Here is a 19,102-nt window from a genome sequence, read left to right as displayed (position 1 = left end):
CACGTGTTGGCGCCGGTGCAACTGCGCATGCGCAGACCCCGCGGCGCACAGTTGTCGCCGAGATCAGCAGCTGGAGCGGCGTGGGCCACTCCAGCGCCGTGCTGGCCCCCTGTGAGCCGGAGAATCAGGTGCCGGAAGGCCTGTTGACGCCGGAGTAAAACGCTCCCGTTTTTACACCGGCGTCAATACTTAGCCGCGCGATGGGAGAACCCCATCCGAGATTTATATGATCGAAAGCAGTGAGAACAATTGTAAACCTATTCAAATAAAGACTAGAAATTACTGTTTGCAATATTAGTCCTCAAATGATTGACATTTTATGCTATATAAGCAGGGGACTTAACAATTTTTTTTTCAAAGCACCTATATTAAATCAGAAGTTAATGGAATGCCAAGCAAATACATCGAGCATTCAGCTGTTAATATCAATCATTTATAGGCTTGCTAGTTGTGTTTATTTTCATGAGTGCAGAAGATTAAATAGTTAACATTCTTGAAACTGAAATGAGATTTGATATATTCACAGTGTAGAGTCGCAATCCTTTCACATTTGCAGTGGCCACAAAGAGTCTTGAACATCAGTTGAGGGGGAGTGGGGGGTGAGGGGGAGTGGGGGGGGGGGATTAGGGGGTGTGGGGGGGGTGAGGGGGAGTGGGGGGGGGCGACGGACGGACAAAATAACTTGGAGCACGATGCAGCTCTCTCTATACAACTGGAACCCTAAGGGTTAAAACTCAGCACTTCCATGTTTCTCCATTAATTACAACGAGACCTACAAGGTCTGGTGGAAGCGCTGCATCAATCAATCGGAAAACAGCTGTTCCACGCCATCAATTGAAACTATGCAGATAGCACTTCCCAATCTGCTATTGGCAGATAAAATCAAATGGTTTGCAGACCAGATTGAATTTCAACAGTACAGGCGGTTTATGTAAGCAATTCAAATGGAGAAAATTAATTGTGCGAGATTTACTGACAGCATTGTGTGACCCCGCTTTGCCTCCTCTGAAGCTCACTTGCTCCAATTTCTATGAACTCAGCAGGCTACAGCGTGTCAAAAAAATTAGATTAGTGCCTGTGGCTGACCTTCGGCACCCGAGACTGTGGCCTGCTCACAAGAAAGGCACACAATCGGTCCTCAGTGTTTTCCTGACTAATATTTTTGCACTAGGTTAGTGTCCTATCCTTGTCAGTTCCTGTTACCTCAGCTGAGGACCGGTAAGCGAACTCTTCTGATGCCAATGTTTAACCAGCTGCTGGGAAAATGGCCTACATTGTCCCTGGTATCAAATTTTCCTTCCTGCAGGAAAGCAAGTCAGCAGCTTAAGACTGGGAGTTCAGAATAGAAGCTCACATCCTATCCAAATGTGGCACAATACGCATTGAGCTGACAATCTTGCCAGTAAGCTTCTCAATGAGAAGTTTCTCTATCACTAAATTATTGATCCTGATCTCTTTTTCCAAAAGAAAGCAGAGGAGCTACTTTGCATTTATTGCAGAGTCAACATTCAAACATGAGTGGTCAGGTCAATGTGCAAACCACTTTGCATACGTTGTCAACGTGTATCTAAGATGTCAGAATCTCAATAGCACCATTCACTGTGGAATGGACCTAAGTTTATAAATACATTTTAAACCTCAACCCACTGATTCAGCTTCTTCACCAAGTCCAGCACAATGCTTCTGTTTGAGGGTGTCCTATGCTTCATGAGGTTAATATTCAAGCATTGCCAAAGATACATCAGGAGGTGTTTCTTTCAGCCTAGGCTCTATCAGGCTATGACTACAATTTCCTTTTTTTACGCTTTTAAAAAAAACGTAAAAATAATAATAATTGTTATTATTGTCACAAGTCGGCTTACATTAACACTGCAATGAAGTCACTGTGAAAATCCCCAAGTCACCACACTCCGGCGCCTGTTCGGGTACACTGAGGGAGAATTCAGAATGTCCAAACGACCTAACAAGCACGTCTTTCGGGATTTGTGGGAGGAAACCGGAGCACCCGGAGGAAACCCATGCAGACATTGGGAGAACGTGCATACCCTGCACAGACAGTGACCGAAGGCGGGAATCGAACCCGGGACCCTGGCACTGTGAAGCAACAGTGCTACCCCTGCTGTGCTACCGAGCTGCCTGGGATCCGATTCCATAAACATCAACAATCATCTGCCATTTCACCCCTGTGGCCGTTTTCCATGCGTAGACTTAATACAATATCAGCTGGCTATTTGATCATGGTAAACATCGCACGGATCCTGAATCAGTTTTCACCCAATGTTCACTTTCCAACAGGGGTCGTCTGAAATCCAGAGACACTCCGAGATCGTGCTAAACAGTAGCACGGCAGCACAAGTGATTAGCACTGTGGCTTCACAGCGCCAGGGTCCCAGGTTCGATTCCCTGCTGGGTCACTTTCTGTGCAGAGCCTGCACGTTCTCCCCGTGTCTGCGTGGGTTTCCTCCGGGTGCTCCGGTTTCCTCCCCCAGCCCAAAGGCATGCAGGTTAGGTGGATTGGCCATGATAAATTGCCCTTAGTGACCAAAGAAGGTTAGGAGAGGTTATTGGGTTACGGGGATATGGTGGAAGTGAGGGCTTAAGTGGGTCGGTGCAGACTCGATGGGCCGAATGGCCTCCTTCTGCACTCTATGTTCTACGTTCTATGTAAATGTTCTCTGTAAACATCCACTCCCTTCCACTTCGAAGCTACTGAACACAGCTGTAGTGCTCACATCTTTGACCTAGCCAAGATTAGCAATGCAGTAACACTTGGTACTTTTCATTTTGATTAACAGCCATATATTCAAGCCTCCTGAAAACACTCTGTGATCTAAGTCCCTGCTCCTCACATCAAATAGTAATCGATCAGCAGGAACAGAGTGCTTCTGTTTATTTACTACACTTACCAGGTTCAGAAAGATTATCACAAGATACTCAACAACACCATCAGAGCTGTTCAGAAATGCTGAACCCTGTTAATTTATTTTTTCAACAGTAGTGGGTGTCAGGCTGATTTATGTTTCCCTTTTAAAAAAACACATCCTGCACTCTGGTATGTACAGACGATAAGGCTTATCGCTTTCTCCGTTATCGAGATCAAGGATCAGCTTCTTAGAACAGACTGCACAATGAACCTGCAATAACCGTTCTGTGGCCAAAGCTGATGCTACCAACCATGCTCGGTTCAAACATTCATTCCTCGACACTGGGCTGGGAAATCATTCGCTTTTCAAGTTGAAAAAGAAACTGGTAACAGTTCACAAAGGGGTCAAAATGCCTCGTCAGAAAACTCAACCATCGCCTCCCAAAAGTGTGGTGGGTAATGGTGTCTAAACCCAAAGAGTTGAAATCGAACCAATCTTGTGAAAATGGAGATTAATTTGGAGCAAACCAGGTTAAAGAACCTGCCTTTATACATTAGTGGAGTCAGTGGGAAGTCTCTGCTGAATATGTAATTCATTCACTGAGTTGCTCCTATAAATAATTTTGGTTTCAAGGGCCTTGTGCACAATTGCTGCAAAACTCTAGATTTTATAACTAAAGCAAAATACTATGGCTGTGAATTGTATAGTATTTAGTTCCATGGTTAAATGAGTATTTCATTGTATTCTGGTGCATGGTATTAATTCCTATTCACTTGCACTCTTGTATCCAGGAGCAGAGTGAAACTGTGGTAGTTGGGTTCAGAAGTCCATGTCTGTAGTGTGTATCTCTGTAAATACAAATGTCTGAAGATTAGACTCCTGTTCTATCCATAGAGTCCTTACAGTGCAGAAGGAGGTAATTCGGCCCATCGAGTCTGCACCCACCCTACTCCGCTGACCTATCCCCATAACCCCACCTACCCTGCACATTGTGGTGTTCTTTGTGATTCTCATTATCAGGGTGGATGTCGTAGTGTTCACAAAGACCACAAAAGCTAAGTTCAATAACAAAGCTAACATTTATTACACTACTTATTAAAGCTCGACCACTTACTCCTATAGCAAGCAATAATCTAGTGATCTACAATCTACACTCTACTGACACTAGTCTCTACTCTCTATCTATACTGTACTCTGCATTTGCTCGACCTCTCCTCTGCACTCTCTCCAGCTCTATCCCAGAAGCCTGAGAGTCAGGGCTTTATATAATTTCATGTCTAGCTCCATCTAGTGGTCAATTATGATATTACATTAACCCTTTATATTCTAGGCATTCTACATACTGTCACACACATCTTTTGGACTGTGGGAGGAAACTGGAGCACCCGGAGGAAACCCGCGCAGACACTGGAGAAAGTGCAAACTCCACACAGTCACCTAAGGCCAGAGTCGAACCGTGCCCCTGGCGTTGTGAGGCCTGGCTATCTGTAATGGAACAGCAGATGCCTGAAATCTAAAATAACCACAGAGAAAAGTGAAAATTATCCCAAATTTGTAGTGTGCCCCACATTTAATCATAACACTCCTACGTTTTACGTGCCCATGTTTCTGGACAGACCCAGTGTAGATGCAAACATTTTGGGTCCTGATATTTATTCATTCACACAATTGTGGGCCAGAGATCATGGGTGGGGGACTTTGGACAGATTACAGGTGGGTTTACAGGAAAACCTGTTGAGACTGAAGGAAGCACTCCTGACCTAAAAACAGTCCCAAAAAAGCAATTACCTTATGGATCCAGCTTTTTGTGCCTCCTTTTACCTGCTGGGTTTCCCCAAGGAGAGGAAACCTAAGCTATGTCAGGTAAAAATAGAAAGCATGGTAAACTGAAGGAGTGCAGCTTCCTTCAATGCTATAAATGACTGGCCCAACTTCTAAAACATTCTGAGCCTCAGTTACAATTGGTGATGTGTGTTGGGTACCGGATTGACATTTTCAAAATTCCACTTGACTGAAACCCACCCAGCTTTGTGTGTTAATATTACCCAATGTGTGTAGAATTGCCATTTCAATGTCATTAAGTCTTTAAAGAGGGTAGGTGACCTGGGAGCAATGAGAATTGATGGGGAGAATCACAAAGGTAAATATATCTGACTGCAATCCTATAGGGACGTCACACTTTGGGCACCCAATAGAAAGACAAAGGAGCATCGATAAAGCTGTGGCTTGACAACATCAATAATAATGTGGCGGAGACATCAAAACCCATAAACCTAAACTCATCAACTTATAAACCCCATAACAGACAACACCACCACAGGTTTTCTTATAGTTGTGCAGTTATTGCTATAGCTTTAACAGAAGAAAGACTACTGGATAAAGAACAGACAAATCCAGAAATAGTAAGGGTTGAATTTTTAGGCCCCAGTAGGATGAACACAGAGGCAGGTGGACAAGTAATTCTGCATAGTCCACAAGCATGCCAGCTCCTGCCCCCAAGATATTTTCACAAGCGGCAGGTAGCCAACTGGCCTTGTTAAGGCCTATGAAAGCCATGTTGTCGGATGCTGGCCAGAGTTTTCCTGTTGACTTCTGGATTCCTGGACGCATCGCTGTCGAGACCAAAGGACCAGCTCTCTAGGAGGGGTTAGAGGCCTTCCTTCTGCCTGGCTCAACTGCAGCTACAGGCCACCCTCCACAACAGTTATTTTTTATTCTAAAGTTAGAAACATTGAAGAGAGGATGCCGCCATCTTGGGTGTGGCATCACGCTCACGTACCTGAAAAGACACTGCCGCGCCTTCAGTGCTAGCTGGGCGGCCGGGGGGGGATGTTCTCCTGTTGGCTGTACAGCTTCAAATGCCCACCTATTGTCCTTAATTGTATCGCAAGTCTGTCCTCTAGCTTTTTATTGGCCAATCTGAGGAAAGTTACAGCTGGGCAACCTTTCCCGACACAGTGCCGGACTCTGACTTCATGTGAACTATTCAGCAAGTGAAGTTAGATTCACCAGGTTCAAACAAGAAAATCACAGATTTATTGGGTGGGATTCTCCGGTCTCCGAAGCCGAAATTGCATTTAGCGATCAGCCGGAGATTCCACTTTGGCGCCAAAATCGGGGGCGGCGCTGCTTTTGCAATGCTCCGCCCCCTCCAGAACGGTGTACTCGCGGAGTATGCCGCACGCTGTATGGATGCCTAAGGATGATCCACGGGCAGGGGGTGCTTTGGCGGCGGCTGGAGGCACTGGTATGGGGTGGTCCGGGGGTGATGGGGTCACTATTCGGCAGGCCAGGTCCGCGCATGGCCGACACCATGTTGCACGGCGTGGCCGCTGCAGGCCACTGCCGTGTGCATGCGTGGCCACGGACCCGGCAATTCCCCAACCGTATCCACAGCTAGAGCCGGGGGCTCTACGCTGTGTGCCTGGTAGCCCCCCACCAGACGGAGGATTGGTGGCCATTTTGAGCTGTTTTCGGTCATAAAACGCCACCGTTCCCACACCGGCTGATGCACGATCAATTGCACAAAGACTTGAGTTGGGTACAACTGAGGCTTTATTGCTCTAAGATGTGTGGCCTCCCACAGCAGTTGGCAAAATGGCTGCAGCATGGAGGACACACATATTTATACTCCGCCTACTGGGCGGAGCCAGCAGGCAGGGACTACCAACGTCCCTGTAGTACCGGTCCTACCATACATCACCTAATAGAGGTGCAACAGTGGTTTACCACATTCACCCCCTGTCAAAATTGAGTCCGGCGGGGATGGTGGAGAACTATATACAACAAATGGTTTTCTTTTTACATTTACATTTACAATTTTTGGTAGAGAGGAAAAAAAATGTCTTTTGAAGTCCAGTGGACCAGTTAGAGGTTTAACCGCCGGGGCCTTCATGCGCCGCTGGGAGCGACATAGTGGTGGCAGCGATGCCAATGCTGGTCTGATGTCCGGAGCCTCCCGGAGCGTGCCAAAATCCTCTTCATCCTCGAGCATGGGCAGGGGGAGGACGGATGGTCCCGTGGGTGTTGCCGCTGGGAGCGCCGGGGGAGGGGAGGGTGGTGCCGGGCCGGGAGTGGGGGGGGGGGGGGGGAGGGGTCGGTGACCTGCTGGTGCCAGATCCCTGAGGGTGACAGTATCCTGGCGGTCATCGGGGTACGCCACGTAGGCATACTGGGGGTTTGCATGGAGCAATTGCACCCTTTCCACCAACAGGTCCGCCTTGAGGAGTCGGACATGCCTACGGAGCAGGACGGGTCCTGGAGCTGCGAGCCCAGTCGGGAGCGATACCCCAGATGTGGACTTCCTGGGGAAGGCAAAAAGATGTTCATGGGGTGTGTTGTTAGTAGCGGTGCACAGTAGTGACCTAATGGAGTGTAGTGCATCAGGGAGGACCTCTTGCCAGCTACCCCTGCTGAGCAGGAATTGACGCAGCTCACCACTCATGAAGGAGGATCCCCTGTCACTGTGGATGTAGGCGGGGAAACCAAACAGAGCGAAGATTGTGTTGAGGGCTTTGATGATGGTGGCAGATGTCATATCGGGGCATGGGATGGCGAAGGGGAATCTGGAGTACTCATCGACCACACTGAGAAAATACGTATTATGGTCGGTGGAGGGGAGGGCCCCTTTGAAATCCACACTGAGGCGCTCAAAGGGGCAGGAGGCCTTCCCCAGGCACGCACGGTCCGGCCGGTAAAAGTGCGGCTTGCACTCTGCACAGACCTGGCAGTCCTTCGTGATTGTCCGTACTTCCTCGATGGAGTAGGACAGATTGCGGGCCTTTATGAAATGGTACAACCGTGTTACTCCCGCATGGTCGTGTAGGGTCCGGAGTCGGTCTACCTGTATGCTGGCACATGTACCTCGGGATAGGGCGTCTGGGGGCTCGTTGAGCTTACCAGGGTGATACAAAATCTCGTAATTGTAGGTGAAGAGCTCAATTCTCCACCTCAAGATCTTATCATTCTTGATCTTGCCCCGCTGTGTGTTATTGAACATGAAGGCTACTGACCGTTGGTCAGTGAGGAGAGTGAATCTCCTGCCGGCCAGGTAATGCCTCCAATGCCGCACAGCTTCGACGAATTTCAGGGTTAGGCTCTGGAGATGCACTGGAAGTCCAGGACGAGTAGTAGGGCAGTGCAGAGGCTCTGGAGATGCACTGGAAGTCCAGGACGAGTAGTAGGGCATAGGTTTAAGGTGAGAGGGGCAAAGTTTAGAGTAGATGTACGAGGCAAGTTTTTTACGCAGAGGGTAGTGGGTGCCTGGAACTCACTACCGGAGGAGGTAGTGGAAGCAGGGACGATAGAGACATTTAAGGGGCATCTTGACAAATATATGAATAGGATGGGAATAGAAGGATACGGACCCAGGAAGTGTAGAAGATTGTAGTTTAGTCGGGCAGTATGGTCGGCACGGGCTTGGAGGGCCGAAGGGCCTGTTCCTGTGCTGTACATTTCTTTGTTCTTTGTTCTTTGTTGATAGCTTGGGCCTCTTTTTCGACGGATGAGTGCCGAATTTCTGAGGCATGAAGGGTGGGAGAAAAGAATGCCACGGGCCTGCCTGCCTGATTGAGGGTGGCTGTTAAGGCGACATCTGATGCGTCTCACTCTACTTGAAAGTGCTGTGTCTCATCTACTGCGTGCATCCCAGCCTTGGTGATATCGGCTCTGATACGGGTGAAGGCCTGTTGTGTCTCGGCTATCAGGGGAAAATGGGTTGACTGTATGAGTGAGCGGGCCTGGTCCTCATTGTTTGGGACCCACTGAGCGTAGTACGAAAAGAACCCCAGGCAGCGTTTGAGGGCCTTGGGGCAGTGGGAGCTCCATGAGGGGGCGCATGTGGTCGGGATCGGGCCCCAGAACTCCGTTCTGGGCCACATAGCCGAGGATGGCTAAGCGGGTCGTTCTAAACACGCACTTCTCCTTGTTGTAGGTGAGATTTAGGAGAGTGGCAATGCAGAGAAATTTTGCCAGGTTGGCGTCGTGGTCCTGCTGATCATGGCTGCAGATGGTGACGTTGTCTAGGTACGGAAAGGTGGCCCGCAAACCGTACCGTTCGACCATTCGGTCCATCTCCCTTTGGAAGACCGAGACCCCATTGGTGAAGCCGAAGGGAACCCTGAGAAAGTAATAGAGGCAGCCGTCTGCCTCGAAGGCAGTGTATGGACGGTCCAATTTACGAATGGGGAGCTGGTGGTCGGCGGATTTGAGGTCTACCGTTGAGACGACCCGGTACTGTGCAATCTGATTGACCATATCAGATATGCGTGGGAGGGGGTACACGTCGAGCTGCATGTACCGACTGATGGTCTGGCTGTAGTCCACGACCATTCTGTGTTTCTCCCCAGTTTTAACTACTACCACTTGGGCTCTCCTGGGGCTGTTGCTGGCCTCGATGATACCTTCCCGAAGCAGCCGCTGGACCTCGGACCTGATGAAGTTTCTGTCCTGGGTGCTGAACCGTCTGCTCCTGGTGGTGACGGGTTTGCAATCCGAGGTTAGATTTGCGAAGAGGGAAGGCGGATCGACCTTTAGGGTCGCGAGGCCGCACACAGTGAGGGGCGGTAGGGGCCCACCGAATTTCAGGGTTAGGCTCTGGAGATGCACTGGAAGTCCAGGACGAGTAGTAGGGCAGTGCAGAGGTTAGGGAAGATGTAGAGGCAGAAGCCGCTGAAATCTACGCTCTGGACCGTGAGTGTCACCGTACAGTACCCCTGGATCGCCACGGAATGGGATCCGGAGGCCAGGGAGATTCTTTGGTTGGCGGGGTGTACTGCGAGGGAGCAACGCCTTACCGTATCCAGGTGGATGAAGCTTTCGGTGCTCCCAGAGTCCAGCAGGCAAGAGGTCACGTGTCCATTGATTTTAACGCTGGTCGATGCGGTGGCCAGGTTGTGCGGACGAGACTGGTCAATGGTCACTGAGGCGAGTCGTGGTCGGTCGTCGCTGGTACAGGATGACGAGAAGCCCAGGGGGCCCTGGTCCTGGAACGCTGGCGGTGCCCATGTGCCATGGGGGGAGACAAGATGACGGCGCCTGAAGATCTCGAGGAGGACAAAATGGCGGCTGAAGACCTAGAGGAGTACAAAATGGCGATGCCCATGGGCTGCAAGTGGCGGGGGTTGAACAAGATGGCGGCGCCCATGGGCTGCACGTGTTGCTCGGGGGGGGGGGGGAAGATGGCGGCACCCACTGGCTGCGCTTGGTCTGAGGGGAGAAGATGGCGGCGCCCACTGGCTGCACGTGGTCTGGGGGGAGAAGGTCGCGGCGCCCACTGGCAGCGCGTGGTCCGGGGAGGTGAAGATGGCGGCGCCCACTGTCTGTAAACGAGGAGGGTGGGGGCGATAGCGGCGACTGCACAGGCCTGGCACACAGCGGCGAAGTGCCCCTTCTTGCCGCAAGCCTTACAAAGGGTGGGGCGGGCCGGGCAGCGTTGGCGGGGGTGTTTCTGCTGGCTGCAGAAATAACATCGGGGACCCCCGGGGTTTGTTGGCTGGCGCGTGGCACAGGTGTATTGGCTGCGCAAGGCCCCCGCTGGGGCGGCCGTCTGTGGGGTCCACGATGCGTAGGAGGTATGGGCCGCGCGACTGGGGGTGTAGGCCTGAGGCGACCGTCATGGAGAGCGCTAGTTTCTTTGTCTCTGCTCGGTCAAGCGTGGCCCCCTCTAACAGTCGCTGGCGAATGAGGTCCGACCCAATGCGTCCCGCATAAGGAGGTTTGAATGTTCAGTGGCCGTAACGGCCTGACAGTCACAGTCCCGGACGAGTGGGATTAGGGCCTGCCAGAAGTCTTCTATGGATCCACCAGGGAGTTGAGAGCGAGTGGCGAGTACGTGCCTGGCGAAGAGCGTGTTCATCTTCTGAGCGTAACTCTCCTTGAGAAGCGGCATGGCTTCGGCGTAGTTCGGCACGTCCTGGATTAGCGGAAAGATGCTGGTGCTCAACCTTGAGTACAAGATCTGTATCTTCTAAGCCTCCGAGACAGTGGTGGATCCCGAGTTGATGTACGCCTCGAAGCAAGCTAGCCAATGTTGAAAGTCCTTTTTGGCGTCGCTTGAATGCGGATCCAGCTGCAGGCGATCCGGTTTGATACGGAGGACCATCTTTTGAAAATCTTAGAGCAATAAATTGATGCACGATCAATTGCACAAAGACTTGAGTTGGGTACAACTGAGGCTTTATTGCTCTAAGATGTGTGGCCTCCCACAGCAGCTGCCGAAATGGCTGCAGCATGGAGGACACACATATTTATACTCCGCCTACTGGGCGGAGCCAGCAGGCAGGGACTACCAACGTCCCTGTAGTACAGGTCCTACCATACATCACCTAATAGAGGTGCAACAGTGGTTTGCCACACCGGCATCAGCACTTAGTCTCAGAATCGGAGAATCCAGCCCATGGTTTTAGTTTGTTTTAAGTTAACACAACAATCCTTGGAGCCAACTTGAGACTAAAGGTGAATAAAGTTGTGACTATGTTGGGCCACAGTGTAAACTAAACTATAGCAGTTGTGATGAAATTCACAGTAACAACTGTTGCCGTAACGGCAATGCTATGTGGAGATTGCCCAATGGAAACTTATTTAAATATCACCCCAACAAGTACACTTGGCCAATGAGTGCCACTGTCGATCTAAACTGTCAGAAATCATCTATAATTTACCCAATTATTTTGTGATTATATCACCTCATTTCCGGAGACATTATTCCATACTTCCAATGACTTCATTTATTTATCCAACATATGGATTTAATTTGTTAATCCTGGAAAAGAAAGCTAAGGCTCACTTTATCTGATCAACGAATCTGCCCTCTGTTATGAGTAAATGATGTGGAGGTGACGTGGGCAGAGTAAGAAATCTTACAACACCAGGTTAAAGTCCAACAGGTTTCTTTGGAATCAGATGAAGGAGAAGTGCTCCAAAAGCTAGTGATTCCAAATAAACCTGTTGGACTTTAACCTGATGTTGTAAGATTTCGTATTGTGAGTAAATAGAAGAGGTTTGTCAGTTACATGCTGGGTATAAGCCTGGTTTGGACAGGGAATCGAGGCCAGTTGAAAGTAAAGTTGCCGGAACAAAAACAAACCAAACTCACACAGTCAACGCCAGGCACGTGTGCAGCAGCCGAGGAGAACAACCCCAAACTCAAAAACCTCAGCCAGTGATCGCGGGCTTTGAGTTAGCCCCCAGATTCCTCTGCATCATAGAATTGACAGTGCACATCATGCAATAACATTCACAAAGTGGGACTTCAGGAGACTGCTGTTAAATGGCTTGTCCTACTTCATTTGTAACTTTGCAGAAACTCTGTCTGATTGACCTGCGGCAACTGTAATTTGAGAAATGATTGGCTCTTTTCACCACTCAAAGTATATTGAAGCACCGAAGATTTACCAAAACTGAGGGAATGCAATAATCAGAAAGGATTAATCAGGCTGGAGTTCTTGTTTCTAGAAAAACCCAACTAATTTATGAAGATGTTCAGAGAGAGAGTGGCTAGAGAGATAATGGGCGGGATTCTTTGATCCTGAGGCTAAGTATTGACGCCGGCGTAAACGCTGTCACGTTTCAGGATGGCGTCAACAGGCCCCCAGAAGCAGCGATCCTGAGCCCTACAGGGGGCCAGCACAGCACTGGAGCGACTCACGCAGCTCCAGCAGCCGATACTGGCGTCAAACGGGCGCCACGGGTCTGCACATGCGCACTGCGACCGGCGCAAACTCGTGCATGCGCGGTAGCTTCCTTCTCCGCGCCGGCCCCGACGCAACATGGCGGAGAGCTACAGGGGCCGGCGCGGTGTAAAAGATACCCCCACCAGGTGAAGCCGGCCCGCCGATCGGTAGGCCCCGATCGCGGGCCAGGCCACGGTGGAGGCCCCCCGCCCCCGGGGTCGGATACCCCCTCCCTCCCACAGGCCGCCCCTTGCAGAATGGGCGCCGAGGTCCCGCCGGGTAAGACCACATGTGAACGGCGCTGGCAGGACTTGAGCTATCTCGGCGGCCACTTGGCCTATCCCACGCAGAGAATCGCTGGGGGGGGAGGGCGCGTAGAGCGGCCCCTGACCAGCGCCGCGCCAATGGCGCTGATTCTCCGGTCACGGGATGATCGGCGGACCGGCATTGGGGTAGCGTCGCATGAATCGTGCCTGGCCCGGCGATTCTCCGACCCAGCCCCGGGGTCAGAGAATCCTGCCCAATGTTTCCACTTATTTTCATAAGGCCATGAAGGAGTCCACATCAAGTGGGTCAAAGAAACTTGGTTTATTTACAATAACTATAATGTGCATCACACGGTAGATCCCAACTGGGCCTGCCTTGCCGGTGCCTAACTGGCTGGCTTTACATACCCTGCAACTATACATTGTTTCAAGGTCCCCCGCCCCCTTAACGGAGACACTCATATTCAGCCGGGAAGTTAAGTGTTCTCACCCCGTAAGGTATTCTCAGGTTATAACACATTTGTAAAGATGTCCAGAACAGAAGGACATAAACATAGGATAGCAGCTAACAAACCTAACAAATAATTTCCCGGAGTAGGAATTCCTTTGCACAGGGTGGTGATAATATGGAACTGCTGACTCAAGAGTGGCTGAAACAAATAGCACTGATGCGATTGCACACATGAGGGAAAAGAGAACCGAGGGATGGGTGGAGTGTGCAAAGAGGTAATTACAGCAGGATGAGACTCACATGGATTACAAACACCAACAAAAAACTGTTCAAATGCCATGTTTCTTTGCTATCGGTTCTCTGCAATTCTATTGGGATTGAGAATTGCTTTTATATCCCATTTTACAGCATACACCTATGCCTGTGTTTAAACTTCACGGAATCTTCTCTCACCTTATTTGAGCTCACCTGATCATATTCTTCTCTTCCTACATCCCTCATGTAATAATAATAAAAATTTCTACTAGTGTCACAAGTAGGCTTACATTAACACTGCAATGAAGTTATTGTGAAAATCCTCCAGTCGCCACACTCTGGCGCCTGTTCGGGTCACAGAGGGAGAATTCAGAATGTCCAATTCACCCAACAAGCACGTCTTTTGGGACTTGTGGGAGGAAACCAAAGCACCCGGAGGAAACTCACGCAGACACGGGGAGAACGTGCAGGTTAGGTGGATTGGACATGCTAAATTGCCTTCAGTGTCCAAAAAGGTTAGGCATTATTGGGTTACGGGGATAGGGTGGAAGTGAGGGCTTAAGTGGGTCGGTGCAGACTTGATGACCCAAATGGCCTCCTTCTGCACTGTATGTTCTATGTGCACAGAGAGAGATTTCAGAATGTCCAAATTACCTAACAGCACGTCTTTTGGGACTTGTGGGAGGAAACCGGAGCACCCGGAGGAAACCCACGCAGACACAGGAAGAACGTGCAGACTCCACACAGACAGAGACCCAAGCCGGGAATCGAACCTGGGTCCTGGAGCTGTGAAGCAACAATGCTAACCACACCGCCCATGTTCTTATCAAGCTTTCCCTTAGATGCATTGTTAGACACCACTTCTTGACAGAAGGCGGTAGCTGGAGTGTAGCTATACAGATGCTGGCAAGCATCCAATACCTCATCTAAGTGCCCATTTTCTACATGGCGGCATTCTCCTTTCTGGCGACTAAGTCCCCACGCCAGCGGGAAAACCGGTGTGAACCACTCTGGCGTCAACAGCCCCCGAAAGTGCGGGAATCTAGGTGGACGCTGGAGGGGTTGGTGCCGCACCAACCGGCGGCGAAGGGACTGCGCGAGTTCGCGCATGCGCCAAAGGGCCGGCGTAGTCTTCCGCATGTGTGGAACCGTCGGCGTGTTTTGGCGCATGCGCGGGGATTCTCTTCTCCGCGCCGGCCATGGCGGAGCACTACAGGGGCCGGCGGGGAAGGAAGGAAGGCCCCCACGGCACAGATTGGTGGGCCCTGATCGCGGGCCAGGCCACCGTGCCCCCCCCTCCCCCGCCAGGGTTGGATCCCCCCGCGCCCCAAACCAGCCGACTTACCTGCCAGGTCCCGCCAGTACGTGAGCTGAGTGATTCACGCCGGCGGGACTGGCCAAAAACGGACAGTTGCGCGGCCCATCGGGGCCTGGGGAATTGCCGGGGGGCCGCTGCCAATGGCCCCCACCTGCGTGGCATGAACCCCGCCCCCACCCAAAAACTGGCGCCGGAGAATACGGCAGCCGGCGTCGGGGCAGGATTCGCGCCGCCCCCCAAGGTTTCTCCGACCCGGCGGGGGGTTGGAGAATCCCGCTGATGAACTTTACTGTGGCTATTTGACTGTGAGAAACATCACAGCCCCATCCTATTTTCATCCAGGGTCAATGCACAGACATGCAAATACCAGCAGAAATCACTTGACAGCAATCAGGAATGGGAATCTTGTTCGATTTGCTGATCTTCCTTTCCTAATGCAGAAAGTTAATTCTCCACATTGCTTGTCCGACTGAGTGCAGCTGATGCAGATTGGGGATCGAGCCTCAGGCCTTCCTGGTGTATTTTGCTCAGCATCTTACAAGGCAGTGCAGTACCAATAAGCTTGGAAATTAATCAAAGAAGTCTTTAAAAAATCAACAATATAAAGCAGTGTTCAAAAAATACAAACTCCTCTTTAAGGGGCTGGTTTAGCACAGGGCTAAATTGCTGGTTTTGAAAGCAGACCAAGGCTGGCCAGCAGCACGGTTCAATTCCCGTACCAGCCTCCCCGAACAGGCGCCAGAATGTGGCGACTAGGGGCTTTTCACAGTAACTTCATTTGAAGCCTACTTGTGACAATAAGCGATTTTCATTCTTTTCATTTCTTTCTTTACTAGATGACCCTTGTACAGATGACCCTTATACAGCTTCCAGAAACCAGTCACAGTGCAGGAAAGATCATTCTCTTGCAATTAGTCTCTCAAGATCACGGGGGTTGGGCAGAGGGCTTGAGGGAGGTGGGCTGAGGGAAGAGGGAAAGGAGGCTTTCAAATACTCAGAGAAAGGGAGGAAAGGAATCAGAAGGTATGCACTAAAGTGGCATGTTCTGAAACACCACTCTTTAAGTGTTCAAATTAAATATTCAAAGAATGAGTGCCCTTTTAAGACTGGTAGCAAAGCAAGCCATTGTTCCTGTAATAAATCCATTTGCAAAACCAGCTGCTTTGATTTACTTACAGATAAATGTTACAGAATGCTTCAAGTGCAGCAGAAATCAGAGCAAGCACGGTGGTCAGCAACACATGGCAATTCCACGATTCATGTTGACCAGCGGAAGAGGGAGATAGTATTCAAGGGAACAAGGTGGGGGCGATATAAAATAACATCACGTCAGCTCTTCGAAACAGCAACATATTGGGAAACAGATGGCTGTTGCTTTCGAGCTGCACTGGATCCGCAAGAAAATGGAAAGGTTTAAATTCTGTCTGCCACCTTTTCTGGAAAATGTGTCGGAAGAGCAAAAAAAAATGTCGGAATCTTTGAGAAAGTGGAGGTGCAATGATGAAAATGATACAGCATAAAACACGTCACCAACATCCACCTTGGTCAGTCTACTCACTTGTCATTCAAGTTCCTCGATTTTCTAGACAGCATTTGTTCAAATTAAACATGAATTTAAATTCTTATGTATGTTTTGTTTTGAAAGGATCCTGGAATTAAATAAGCCTCGATTCCAAACAGCACTTTCCCCCTCAGCCATCCTAGCAGTTTAGGTCTGGAATCTGGATAAACTTCTCTCCTTTTCCTTAAGAAATATTTTTAATGTGAAGGCTGGCATGGCGATGATATTGCTCACCCCTATTGACTGGTGAAGGTGGTCAGTCTTATTGAGCTGCAGCACATCCATGTGGTGCACCAACAACAGTGTTAGATGTGGAATTCCAGGATTTTGCCCCACAACAATGAAGGAATACCATCCTGATTATGGCATTTGATTTGCAGTGAAACCTGGAACCGGCCGCATTCCTGTTATGGACGCCTGGTCAGCTCTCAGCAGTGGCTACAATACTGGCCCAGAGCCGCAACGTTTTTAAGTTTCGGAAAGGCAAAGGTGATATTTGCATTTACGAAGCATTTTTTTTTTCTGTTAGTGCAGTTCCTTCAGAACCCTTTTTGAAAGCCTGTCTCTGGAACAGCTTACATGACCTCTCTCTGTGGCTTTTCAAATCCTCCTCGCCACCTGTTCAAACAGGGTTCTTTCTCTCTCTCTCTCTGAGCTCCGCGCAGCCCCTCAAACCAGGGTTCTTTCCTGGGGTGTCCAGACCTGAATCCATTGTTGTTATCTTGACTGTTTGATTTTCACTCCTGTTTATACAAAAGAACAGAGCCATGCTATTGATATTCAACTAACCTCCCATTTACAGACAAAAAAGGCCATAATGGGCTAATGGCTGGTCAAACACGAGTGTCCCAAAAGACAATGGATCTCGAGTGATTCACTCTGGCTGAACAGGGGCATCCTGTTTATTCCCACTAATGAGTTTAAGCCTGAATAAGACAATGTAACTCAGGACAGGTGTGGGTGTATCCCTCTGATTCCTAGCTAGCAGTTTTTCTCTCAGTCTGATAACCCCTAAATTGCCTACTACATCTTCGATCCCATTTCTGGATGCAGTTTCCTCATATCTCTCTATCGTAGCATTACTGCTCTTGTTCCTTTCAGTGACAGGGGTCTCAGAATTGCGAGGGACTGGCTAAGTAAGCTTGGCAAGATGTTGTAACATGATCCGTTGATAATATGGATATTGCAATCATTGGGTAGCAGTGATAGAGTGGGTGGAGATCGACTTCAATGACAGATGCACCAATGAAACAAACTATTGTGTCCTGGACCTTGTCAAGTTTCTTGCATGTTGTTTTGGCTGCACCCATGCAACTCTTGACTTAAGCCCTACAGATGGTGGCTAGGATATGAAGGATCAGGAGGTGAGCCACTCTCTACCAAGCCTCTACCTTGCAAATGTCTGTTCATAATGATAATCCCATTAAACATTTTGGTCACTGGGCTGCACCCAAGGTAATTATGACGAGGATTTGGCAAAGGTTGTCTTGTTAAAGATCAAAGAGAGCTGGATTTTGTCTTGTTTGAGATAGCCGATGCCGGTATATATTTTCTCAAGGCTGCATATCGCTCAGGTGAAGCTATAGGTCACCAGTGGTTAGCACTGCTGCCTCACAGTGCCAGGGTCCCGAGATCGATTCCAGCTTTGGGTGACTGTCTTGAGTGGATTTCCTCCGGGTGCTCCCACAGTCCAAAGATGTGCAGGTTGGGTGGATTGGTCATGATCAATGCATGAGGTTACGGGGAGCGGGCGGGGTGGGCGGGGTGGGCGGGCCTAAGAAGAGTTCTCTTTCAGAGTGTCAGTGCAGACTCGATGGGCCGACTGGCATCCTTCTACACTGTAGGGATTCTATGGATTCTATGGACAGTTCAGTAGGGTTGTAAATGGTGCTGGTTCAGTGCTGCACAAAGCCCTAGTGCTGCGTCAATTGGCTTCTGATGGCCATAACTATTGTCCCCAATGTCAACTGTGTGTCTAGCGCTGTAGGATTTTGCCCGAACTCTCAATTACCACAGTTTTACTCGGGCTCCATGATGCCATTCTAGATCAAATGCTGCCACTTTCTCATGGACATCTGTCCTCTGACATTTACCTCTTACATCCATCTCCAGATCCGGCTGTAATGAGGTCTGGAGATGAATGGTTCCACCAGAACCCGACATGAGAGCCCGTGAGCAAGTTATTGGTGAGTAGGTACAACTTGATGGCATTCTCAACGGCTCCCCCTTTCACTTTGATGGTGACTCAGAGAAGATCTGAAAAATTATAATAGGCCAGCAGAGCCTTGTTCTTTGTCATGGATAGGACATGTTGAAGCAATTTCTTTTGCAATGCTGGGCGCATGCTGTTATCACAGATACAATGAAACAGCTTGGCACATCAAACCACAGTAACAAAACTTTAGGGGAATCACAGGCAACATCTCCATCTTACCATGGGACAGCAGTTGTGACAATCTGCTAATATAACAGCTGCTACATCAGAGAGCATTTCTAGAACTGGGGAAAACATTCCAATAGTGAAAACCTGTCATTTCCCTGTACTCTAGTCTCCTTTGGTTTTGTGTGCCCTGTGCTTTGGAATAATTCCCTACATAATGAATATTGTTCTGTCAAATAATATATTTTAAGTGGGTTCACCACCATCCTAAATTCAGCGACGTACATGTAGAATTTGCAGGTTACTTTAATGGCAGATGTGAACCGATGCTTTTCC

General features: G+C 49.5%; 1 protein-coding gene across 5 annotated transcripts in view; it reads right to left on the bottom strand.

Moving 5' to 3' along the window:
- The window catches only part of ttc28 (tetratricopeptide repeat domain 28), a 1,212,158-nt gene that overhangs the window by 977,033 nt on the left and 216,023 nt on the right, over window positions 1-19,102 (bottom strand). The gene's annotated exons all lie outside the window — the stretch shown is intronic.

Source organism: Scyliorhinus torazame, chromosome 1 (genome assembly GCF_047496885.1).
Source record: "Scyliorhinus torazame isolate Kashiwa2021f chromosome 1, sScyTor2.1, whole genome shotgun sequence".
NCBI lineage: Eukaryota > Metazoa > Chordata > Chondrichthyes > Carcharhiniformes > Scyliorhinidae > Scyliorhinus > Scyliorhinus torazame.
This window is presented reverse-complemented; position numbering and strand designations above follow the sequence as displayed.